Genomic DNA, 12,157 nt, shown 5'->3' with positions numbered 1-12,157 from the left:
AGTTATACACACACACACACACACACACACACACATATGTATATACATATATTCTTTTTCAGACTGTTTTCCCTTATAGATTACTGCAAGATATTGAGTAGAGTTCCCTGTGCTATACAGTAGCTCCTTGTTGACTATCTATTTTACATATAACAGTGTATATGTTAATCCTAACCTCCTAATTTATCCCTCCCCCCACCTTTCCCCTTTGGTAATCACAAATTTGTTTTCTATGTCTGTGAGTCTGTTTCTGTTTTGCAAATAAGTTCATTTGTGTCATATTTTAGATTCCACATGTAAGTGATATCATATGGTATTTGCCTTTCTCTGTCTGCCTTACTTCACTTAGTATGATAATCTCTAGGTCCATCCATGTTACTGCAAATGGCTTTATTTCATTCTTTTTTATGGCTGAGTAATATTCCATTGTGTATATATATCACATCTTCTTTATCCATTCATCTGTCAGTGGACATTTAAGTTGTTTCCACGTCTTGGCTATTGTGAATAGTGCTGCTGTGAACATTGGGGTGCATGTATCTTTTCGAATTATGGTTTTCTCCAGATACATGCCCAAGAGTGGGATTGCTGGATCATATGGTAGTTCTATTTTTAGTTTTTTAAGGCATCTCCATACCGTTCTCCATGGTGGGTGCACCAATTCACATTCCCACCAGCTGTATAGGGGGTTCCTTTTTCCACAGGGAAGGGCATCTTGACTGAGATGAGGGTGAGGGGAAAGGACCAGGAGCAGGGGACAGTGCTGCTGGGCTCTGTTTTGACCATGTTGAGTTTGGGGAGCCAGAGGAACCATCCAGGGGAGACAGCAGGGGCTCTGGACATTTGGGATGGGAACTGAAGAGAGATTTGTGCCGGGAACATGTCTGGAGGTGTCAGGACAGCGGTGGAGACAGGTGCCGTGTGGATGGGTGAAGTTGTGCAGAGAGGATGTGACAGGCAAGCACAGCCCTGTGGCCCATGTGTGTCCTGACTCTAGATGGTCCTCTGAAGTCCCCTCCTCACCTCGAAATAGCTCGTGATTTGAACCAGCTGGGATGGGTCTAGCATCCTAATTCTGGTGCCTCTGTGGGTTTGGGGGGTGCTACTCTTCAGGGGGGCTTAGGTTAGGCCAGAGATGGGGTGCAGCTTCCCAGAGTCCCCAGGTATGTTGCTTTGCTGGGGCTGCCATAACAAAGTACCCCAGACTGATGGGCTTAAACAACAGACATTTCTCACAGTTTTGGAGAATTGGAAGTCAGAGACCAAGGTGTCAGCAGGGTAGGTTCCTTCTGAACCTTCTCTCCTTGGATTGTAGATGGCTGTCTTCTCCCTGTGTCCTCACATGGTCCCCCTCTGTGTGTGTCTGTGTCCTGATCTCCTCTTCTTATAGGGACACCAGTCACTTGAATTAGGGCCCACCCCACTGACCTCATTTTAACTGAATTGCCTCTTTGAAGGTCCTTTCTCTAAAAACACACATTCTGAGTTACTGGGGTGTCTTAGTCCATTCAAGCTGCTATAACAAAGTACCATAGGGACTTCCCTGGTGGTCCAGGGGTAAAGAAGCCGCCTTCCAGTGTAGGGGATGAGGGTTCGATCCCTGTTCGGGGAACTAAGATCCCACATGCCACGGGGCAACTAAGCCCGTTCCACAACTAGAGAGAGAAGACCCACGTGCCACAACTAGAGAGAAGCCCGCGCACCGCAATGAAGAGCCCGTGCGCCGCAATGAAAAATCCCGCATGCCACAACGAAGACCCAACGCAGCCAAAAAAAAAAAAAAAGTATAGAGTTGTACAACCATCACTGCAATCAAGTTTTAGAACATTTTCATCACCCCCCTCAAATTCCCTCAAGCTCATTGCAGCCCCTTGTCTCTCCCCCAACCCTGCCACACCTGCCACCTACCCTGCTTTCCTCTACAAATTTGTCTTTTGCAGGGGTATTTCATATAAGCAGAATCATATAAAATGTAATCTTTTATATCTGGCTTCTATCACTTAGCAACTTGTTTTTGAGGTTCATCCATATTGCAGCATGGGTCAGTACCTTGTTCCTTCTTACTGTAAAGTAATATAAACAACGGAAATTTATTTCTTGCACTTCTGCAGGCCAGAAGTCCAAGATCAACATTCTGGAGGAGGCCCTTTTCTGGGTTACAGACTGCTGACTTGGTGGAAAGAGGACAGGAGAGCTCTCTGGGGTCTCTCTTATAAGGGCACTAATCCCATTCATGAGGGCTCCACTGTCATGACCTAATCCCCTCCGAAAGGCCCCATCTGATACCATCACATTAGGGGTTACAATTTCAATGTATGAACTGGGTTGGGGGGGGCACAAACCTTCAGTTCATTGCGTGGGGATTAGAACTTCAACATACGAATTTGGAAGGGAGGGGCCACAGTTCAATCCATAACACCAGGGAAGATATTTTTAGCATGGTGAGGTAGTGAAGGACATAAGCCTGGAGTCAGACCACTTGGTCCGAATTCCCATTTCTTCCAATTCCTAGATTTTGAGAGGAAGAGACCTGGCTTTTCCAAGCTTTGACTCCTTGATGAGTTCCCTACTGCTTCTGTAACTGATTACCATAAACTTGGTGGCTTAAACCAACACGCATTTATTATCTTACAATTCTGGAGGTCAGAAGTCTGAAATGGGTTACACTGGGCTGAAACCAAGGTGTCAGCTGGGCTGAGTTCCTTTCTGGAGGCTCTGAGGGAGAACCTGTTTCCTGGCCTGTTCCAGCTTCGAGAGGCCACTTGCATTTCTTGGCTCATGGCCCCTTCCTCCACCTTCAAAGCCAGCAATGGCTGGCTGAATCTTTCTCATCCTGCATCACTCTGACCTGTGTTTCCATTACCCCATCTTCCTCTCTGACTCTGACCTTCCTGCTTCCATCGTATAAGGATCTCGTGACAACATTGGGCCCCCCTGGGTAATCCAGGATCATCTCCCATCTCAAGATCATATCTGCAAAGCCCCTTTTCTATGATTAGGTTGTTTGTGGATATTAAGCTGCATGAGCTGTTTGTATATTTTGGAGATTAATCCCTTGTCGGTTGCATCGTTTGCAAGTATTTTCTCCCATTCTGTAGGTTGTCTTTTCATTTTGTTTATGGTTTCCTTTGCTGTGCAAAAGCTTTTAAGTTTAATTAGGTCCCATTTCCTTATTTTCATTTTTATTTCCATTATCCTAGGAGACTGGTCCAAAAAGACATTGCTGCGATTTATGTCAGAGAGTGTCCTCCCTATGTTTTCCTCTAGGAATTTTATGGTATCCAGTCTTACATTTAGGTCTTTAAGCCACTGTGAGTTTATTTTTGTGTATGGTGTTAGGGAATGTTCTAATTTCATTCTTTTACATGTAGCTGTCCAGTTTTCCCAGCACCATTTACTGAAGAGACTGTCTTTTCTCCATTGTATATTCTTGCCTCCTTTGTCGTAGATTAATTGACCATAGGTGCGTGGGTTAAAGCCCATTTTCTATGTAAGGTGACGCATTCACAGGTTCCAGGGATTAGTACACATACATATTTGGAGGGGAGTAGACATTATTTTGCCAATCACAGCTTCCTCCCAAGTTCAGGGGCTGAGCCAGTAGGAGACGCTCCATGAATGACGGTTGTTACTAGGATGATCAGCTGGTCATTACTGATGTTCTGACTATTTGTACCTGGAACTTCAGCACCTCGAGGGTAGGTCTCCATTGTTGAATCAATGGCTTCTTCCTTCTGGAGAAACAGGTCTCAGGATGTCAGCACCACGGACAGCAAAGGGCGCTATCCAAGGTGCTGCTTAAGCCCCCCCCCCCCCCACATCCCCCTCCGAGCCCCCGACATCCCTGCCCCTTCCAGATTCTGGGGGGCACATTAAGCTGAAAATTCAGCCCAAGTGTGCCCCCTGTTGACATCTCCACCCTAATTGCCTCCCGCTCCACTCTCACTTGCTCCTCAATTCCACTAGCATTTCTTCTGTTACTCAACTCTCCGTAGATTCCTGCCTGGGAGCCCTTTGCTCTTTATTCTGTGTAGCTGAAATGTTTGTTCTCAAATATCCCACCTTCAGATTGTCTGAAGCTACTGTTTAAAGCATTTCCCTCACTCCCACTGCCCCGCTTTCTTGCCTTTTATTTTTTATTATTTTTTTAAAATTTTTATTTATTTATTTTGGCCTCTTTGAGTCTTCGTTGCTGCGTGCAGGCTTTCTCTAGTTGTGGTGAGTGGGGGGCTATTCTTCATTGTGGTGCCTGGGATTCTCATTGCGGTGGCTTCTCTTGTTGCGGAGCACGGGCTCTAGGCGTGCGGGCTTCAGTAGTTGTAGCACACGGGCTCAGTAGTTGTGGCTTGTGGGCTCTAGAGCACAGGCTCAGTAGTTGTGGCACACGGGCTTAGTTGCTCCACGGCATGTGGGATCTTCCCGGACCAGGGCTCGAACCCGCGTCCCCTGCATTGGCAGGCGGATTCTTAACCACTGTGCCACCAGGGAAGTCCCTTTCTTGCCTTTTAATCATGCTCGCTAACCACAGTTGCTTCACTTGTTTGTCATCTGTCTCTTTGAGACATGACCAGATATAAGTTCCAGCACTGGTAGAACCTTGTGTAGAAGAGCTTCTGGCCCATAGTAGGTGCTCAGTAATGTTTGTCAAATGAGGTCAAGCTCTGAAGGTAAAGCAAAGATACCTGAGATGTCTCCCACTCTCTAGGAATCTCGAGACCCCCCCACCCTGAAGCCACATAATGTCCTCTTTCCCTTAAGCACATATGAGCGCCACCAGCGGCAATAACAATAATAATTCATTTTTGGAGAGATTGACATATATCAGGCCTCGTGCTGATGCATGCATATTCTCTCTTCGAATTCTCACAATAGCTCTATGGAGAGCATATTATTATTATTATCCCATTTCATAGATGAGATAACTGAGGCTCAAAGAGGGGGTTAAGTTACACAGTGGCTAAGAGATGCAGCCGGGATTCATATTCATAAGCTTACCCACCACCCTATGCTATCTCCCTGGGAAGTGGATTTATTGAGGTTTCCATGCTAGGCTGCATTCCTGTGGACAGCACTTGATCCTCAGGAAAGAAGCCTTCCATGGATCTAGAAGGAGCCCCCTGGTCACGCAGCATCAATGTCTCTTACCTTCTCTCACTGATGCTGGGAAGGCTGGGACCCTTGGCACCTTGGAGTTGGAATGGAGCTTGTTATGGGCTGAATTGCATCCCCCCAAATTCATATATTGAAATCCTCATCCCCAGTACCTCAGAATGGGACTTTATTTGGAGATAGGGTCTCTAAGAGGTAATAAAGTTAAAAGGAGGTAATTCAGATGGGTCCTAATCCACTATGACTGGCGTCCTTATAAAAGGGGGGATTTGAATCCAGACACACATAGAGGGAGAGCGATGTGGAGACACAGGGAGAACATCATCTACAAAGCCAAGGAACACCTGAGACTTTAAGAAGCTAGGAGAGAGGCACAGAACAGATTCTCCCTCACAGCCCTTAGAAGCCACCAACCCTGTTAACACTTTGATCTTGGACTTCTAGCCTCCAGAGACAATAAAAGTTGTTGTTTAAACTACCCAGTCTGTGGTCCTTTGCTATGGCAGCCCTATTAAACTAATAGAGAGCCCTTGGCTGGACCCAGGTACCATGATGTAGATGGGTTGGTGTATCAGTCAGGATAATTTAGATTATGCTAACCTGTGGGCCTAAAACAATACAAAATTAATTTCTCACTCCCAGGACATATCCATCACAGGTCACCTGGGGATTCTTTCCCACGTGCCACACTCCATGACCCAGGTGATGAAGCAGCAACTATCTGGAATGTTTCAGGTCACCATAGCAGAGGAAACTCTCTGGCGGGCCTCACACCAGCAATTAAATACTCTGGCCCAGGAATGACACAGCATTTCTGCTCACTTCTTATTGGTCAGAACGAGTCACATGGTCCTACCCAACCAAGAGGGGGCAGGACAGAACAGCCCTACCATGTTCTCTCAGAAGAGAGAGCATTGGAAACATTTGGTGAACATTCATCACTAACAGAGTTAGTTGGGCTTTCACTGGAGCTTCAGACTACCTCTGTCTGAGACTTAGCTAATGCTAAGAAATCTTGGGGTTCCAGTGAGGACCTGGGTTCTGGGTTGAGGGTCTGCCCTGCAGCTCACAGGAGCTGGACAAGAGTGGAGTCAGAGGAAGCTGATGTATCACAAGAGGGGTGTGTGTGTGTGTGTGTGTGTGTGTGTGTGTGTTTCTGGCCAGGTCTCTGGAAATGGCCATATAGAGATCAGACAGGGAAGTGACAACAATGTTGGACCCCAAGACATCTGGGAAGCTGAATTAAAAGACCTCTTATACATAGAGTTAAAATATGACCCAGCAATACCACTCCTATGAAAATATATGTCCACCAAAATTTTGCACATGAAATTTCATAGCAGCACTCTTCCTACTAGCCAATCAGATGCCCATCAACTGATGAGTGGATGAACAAATTGTGGCATATCCATACAATGCAACGTTATTTGGATCTAAAAAAGAATGAAGTACTGATACATGTTACAATGTGGATGAAACTCGAAAACATTATGCTAAATGAAAGAAGCCAGATACAAGAGGCCACATACTGTATCATCCCATTTGTATGACTGCTTCCATTAATATGAAATATCTAGAACAGGCAAATTCCTAGAGAAAGACAGATTAGTGGTTGTCAGGGGCTGGTGGGAGGGGGAAACGTGGAATGATTGCTAAGGAGCACAGCGTTTCTTTCTGGGGTAATGGAAATGTTCTCTTTTTATCGAGGTAGAATTGACAAAATTGTAAGATATTTAAAGGGTCCAATGTGGTGATTTGATAATGGACACAGTGGGAAAGGACGCCTCCCCATCTAGTTCATTAATACATCCATCACCTCACATGTTTACCTTTCCCCCTCTCTCTTTCTCTCCCTCTCTCTCTCTGTGAGAACACTTAAATTCTACTCTCTTAGTCAATTTCATTTATGCAATACAGTGCTATTAACTGTAGTCACCATGTTATACATTAAATCCTCAGACCTTATTTGTCTTCTAACTGAAAGTTTGTACTCTTTACCAACCTCTCCCTATTTCTCCCACCCCCAGCCTCTGGCAACCTCTTTTCTTCTCTCAGTTTCTATGAGTTCTACTTTTTTCTTTTAGATTCCACGTACAAGCGATTGCAATATTTGTCTTTCTCTGGCTTATTTCACTTAGCATAATGCCCTCCAGGTTCATCCATGTTGTTGCAAATGACAGAATTTCATTCTTGGGACTCCCCTGGTGGTCCAGGGGTTAAGAATCTGCCTTCCAATGCAGGGGACACGGGTTCGATCCCTGGTCGGGGAACTAAGATCACACATGCTTTGGGGCAACTAAGCAACTTCTGAATCTTCGCACTCTGGAGCCCACATGCCGCAACTAGAGAGAAGCCCACGTGCCACATCGAAGATCCCACGTGCTGCAACTAAGACCCGATGCAGCCAAATAAAAAATATATATATTATTATATATTAAAATTTTTTTCATTCTTTTTATTTTTTTAAAGATTTTTTTTGATGTGGACCATTTTTTAAAGTCTTTATTGAATTTATTACAATATTGCTTCTGTTTTACGTTTTGGTTTTCTGGCCCCAGGGCATGTGGGATCTTAGTTCCCCGACCAGGGATCGAACCCGCACCCCCTGCATTGGAAGGCGAAGTCTGAACCACTGGACCGCCAGGGAAGTCCCCTCATTCTTTTTAAAGGTTGATAATATTCCATCACACATACAGTGGAATGAATATATATATATATCACAGTTTCTTTATCCATTCATCCATCAAGGAACACTTAGGTTGTCTTCATACCTCGGCTATTGTGAATAATGCTGCTGTGAAATAGGAGTGCAAATATCTCTTCTAGATAAGGTTTTCATTTCCTTTGGATGTATATCCAGAAGTGGGATCACTGGACCATATGATAGTTCTGTTTTTAATTTCTTGTGGAAACTTTATACTGTTTTCCATAGTGGCTGCACCGATTTACATTCGCACCAACAGTGCACAAGGTTTCCCGTTTCTCCGCATTCTGTGATGGAAATGTTTTCAGATTGACAGTATGATGGTTGCACAACTCTGGGAATATACTAAAACCCACTGAATTGTACACTTTCAATTGGTGAATTGTATGATATGTGAATTAGATCCACAGAGAGGGCAGGGGCCCTTCGGGAGCAGAGGACTTGGTGATTAAAAACAGGGGCCTGGGGGGAATTCCCTGGTGGTCCAGTGGTTAGGACTCTGCACTTCCACTGTAGAGGGCACGGATTCGATCCCTGGTTAGGGAATTAAGATCCCACAAGCCGTGTGGTGTGACCAAAAAGCAAAACAAACACACAAAAAACAGGGACCTGGACATTTCTCCACGTGGGGTGGGGAGCTGCCCCTTGACAGCTGGGTGACTCAGATTTCTCACCTGTGTCTTTTACATAATTTTAGTCCTCAACTCAAAGGGTTGCTTTGTGATTTAAGTTAAATGGAACAAAGCTTCTTACAGGAGGACGCGCATGTGTACGTACACACACACACACACACACACACACACACACACACACACCCCTTCTTGGATCAACTCATCTCTTTGCCACCAGGGGGCGGTCCTGCTATAATGTTTGGCCGTCTGGTCCCAGGACTGGCGCCGTCAGGGGTGGAGCTTTCCTCTGGTGGCTATGGGTGGGGTTAAGTGTGGAGTCCCAAGCTAACTGCCTCCTTTTTTTTTTTTTTTGTCCTTTAAGGTAAACAACATTTATTGGGCGGGGGCAGGGGGGTGCTTTTTCTCACTATAAAATGATTACCAGTGTGCTTAGTATAAAATTTAAAAACAGATAAAGCATAAAAATAAAGGTAATATGTGTTCATTTGGAAATATATACTCATGATATGTGCTCATTAGAACATTCAGAAAACAGAGTATAAAAAAGGAGCATAAGTCATCTGAATTCTATCGCCCAGAGGTGAACACTGCTAATATTTTCTTCTCTTTTCCCAGTTTCTTACTCTATGTTCAGTTTAAATGTCCCAGTTTTGCTTTCATTGAAACTCAGAGCCATGAATGAAAAGACAGACAGATTTGATGATATGGAAACACGCTGAACAAAGACAAAAGGGCCAACAAACCAGCAGCCTGGAAGGAAATACTTGCAACATAAATGATAGGCAAAAGGGCAATAATTGCTAATGTTTTATTAACTGCTCACTGCATACTGGATACTGTTCTAGGTGCTTTATATACACAAAGTAATTTAATCCTCAACCCTGTGAGATGGATACTATTATTATCTCGATTTCACAGATGAGAAACAGAGAGGTTAAGTGACTTGCCCAAGGTCACACAGCCAGTAAACAGCTGAGCTTGATTCAAAGCAGCTTGGCTGTGGGGTCCATACTCCTAACCCCTACATCATCTGGACTGTGTAAGCAGGCTAGAAATATAAATAGCAGAAAAAAGAAAAAGAAGACAGCAACATGCTCTGTCTCACTAGTAATCAGACAAATTTTAGTCCTCATTCTTTAACTTGGCAAACATTAAAAATATTGCAAGCATCAGGCCTTATGGAGAATTGGATGAATAATAAGCATTGCCACACTGTCAGGAGGGGGAAATGTAAATTATTGCAAATTTTTTGGAAGGGAATTTGACTGTGATCGAACAAAATATTTAAAGCACATCACCTTTGTTCTGGCCACTCTACAGCCAACAACTGATCCCATGAATATACGTTCCCAAAGATGTGTGCTCATCGAAGACTTGCTTGCAATGATGCCATTGCTCGTAAAAGCAAAACATGGAAAGCAGTCTTGATGACTGACAATAGGGGCATAGTTAGACAAATCAGGGCACGGCAGACTGTGGGAACGCAGCACAGCCATTAAGAAGAATGAGACAGACCTATATTACTGACGTGGAAAAATCCCTGTATATATTACTGGTATATTGCTCCGTGGGGAAAAAAAAAAACACATAACATTGTATACAGTCTGATTGCATTTATATTAAAGAACACGAATGATACACAAGTATGTACATGCATAAGACGCCCTGGGAATCTATTCCAAACAATTGACAGTGGTTCCCTCTTCAGAAGAAGTGGCAGGATGACAGTTAAAGGGGGAATTTCTGTGTCTTCACTTTTTGTATTGTTTGACCCTTTTTACAATGAGATTGCACTATTTCAATAATTTTTAAAGCCCCCAGAAAATAACTTGTTAAGTATTCCTCTAAAACAGGACTCCTCCTCCTCTCCCCTGCCAACATGGCTGCAAAATTATTTAACCAGTTCTTTCCTGCTGGGCATTTAGGTTCTAACTTTTCACTGTTATAAATGAAATTGGGATGAATATCCTTGTATGTTCATCTTTCTTTGCCTCTGTGATGATTTCTTTATGCTACTCCCAATTCATTAGGGAAGAAATAAATAGGCAACACATATTTATTGTTTCTTTGCTTTTGCTCTTAGGGAAAATAATCCCAGATGTGGAAATACTGGATTAAAAATAAGCAGTTGGGGAATTCCCTGGCAGTCCAGTGCTTAGGACTCCGCGCTTTCACTGCTGAGGGTACAGGTTCAATCCTGGTCAGGCGAACTAAGATCACACAACATGTGCTGCGCAGCCAGAAGAATAAATAAAGAAAAAATTAAAAAGTAATAAAAATAAGTGGTTTTGTTAAAGTTCTTGATGCATTTTGCCAAGTGGCCTTGGAAAAAATGATCCTCACCACCAGCAGTGGATGAAAAATCTCACTCCGTAGAACACTTGAAGACATAGGACAGGATCACAATTTTAAAATATCTACTGATGCAATTGAAAACCAGGGCTTCCCTGGTGGCGCAGTGGTTGAGAATCTGCCTGCCAATGCAGGGGACACGAGTTCCAGCCCTGGTCTGGGATGATCCCACATGCCGCAGAGCAACTGGGCCCGTGAGCCACAACTACTGAGCCTGCGCGTCTGGAGCCTGTGCTCCGCAGCAAGAGAGGCCGCGATAGTGAGAGGCCCGCGCACCGCGATGAAGAGCGGCCCCCGCTCGCCGCAACTGGAGAAAGCCCTCGCACAGAAACGAAGACCCAACACAGCCAAAAATAATAAATAAATAAATTAATTAATTTTTTAAAAAAAGTTCTATTAAAAAAAAAAAAAGAAAACAGAATAGCTCACATCCATGTAGTGTATTATGTGCCAGGCTCTGTTTTAAGCCTTTCATAAATCACTTTTTGATTTATTCCTTGCAACAATCCGACTTTGCCCCTTACTTTAAACTGAGGCACAGGAGGATGGAGTGACTTGGTCAGCGGTCTGAGTTTTTGAGTAAGAAGCCCAGAGTTGAACGTTGAACCTCTGACCAGAATGGCTTAAGATTTTGGGCTTCCCTGGTGGCGCAGTGGTTGAGAATCTGCCTGCCAATGCAGGAGACACGGGTTCGAGTCCTGGTCTGGGAAGATCCCACATGCCGCGGAGCAACTAGGCCCGTGAGCCACAATTACTGAGCCTGCGCGTCTGGAGCCTGTGCTCCGCAACAAGAGAGGCCGCGACAGTGAGAGGCCCGCGCACCGCGATGAAGAGTGGCCCCCGCTTGCCACAACTAGAGAAAGCCCTTGCACAGAAACGAAGACCCAACACAGCCATAAATAAATAAAATAAATAAAGATACATGAAATTGCTAAAATTAAAAAAAAAAAATACATGGGACATGCTCACCATCCGTCCTTTAAAAAAAAAAAAAAAAAAAAAAAAAGAATGGCTTAAGGTTCTGTGTTCATGCCTTTTCTAATATCAATGCAATCTTAACTTTTTTTGCAAATGGTAAGTTAGTAACTATTTTCAGCTTTACGGACCATAGTTTACATCATGACTACTCCACTCTGCCCTTGTAACTCGAAAGCAATAAGACAAGATGTCTATGAGTGGAAGTGGCTATGCTCCGCTAGAACTTATTTGTGGACACATGAAATTTGAATTTCCTATAATGTTCAGGTATTGTCAAATAGTCTTCTTTGGATTTTTAAAAAACCATTTAAAAATGTCAAAATCATTCTGAGCTTGCAGGCCATACAAACACATGCAGTGGGCCAGTTTTGGGAAGTGAGCC

Source organism: Balaenoptera ricei, chromosome 3, assembly GCF_028023285.1.
Source record: "Balaenoptera ricei isolate mBalRic1 chromosome 3, mBalRic1.hap2, whole genome shotgun sequence".
Classification (NCBI taxonomy): domain Eukaryota; kingdom Metazoa; phylum Chordata; class Mammalia; order Artiodactyla; family Balaenopteridae; genus Balaenoptera; species Balaenoptera ricei.
The sequence above is the reverse complement of the archived record's forward strand: the minus strand, read 5'-3'. Positions refer to the sequence as shown.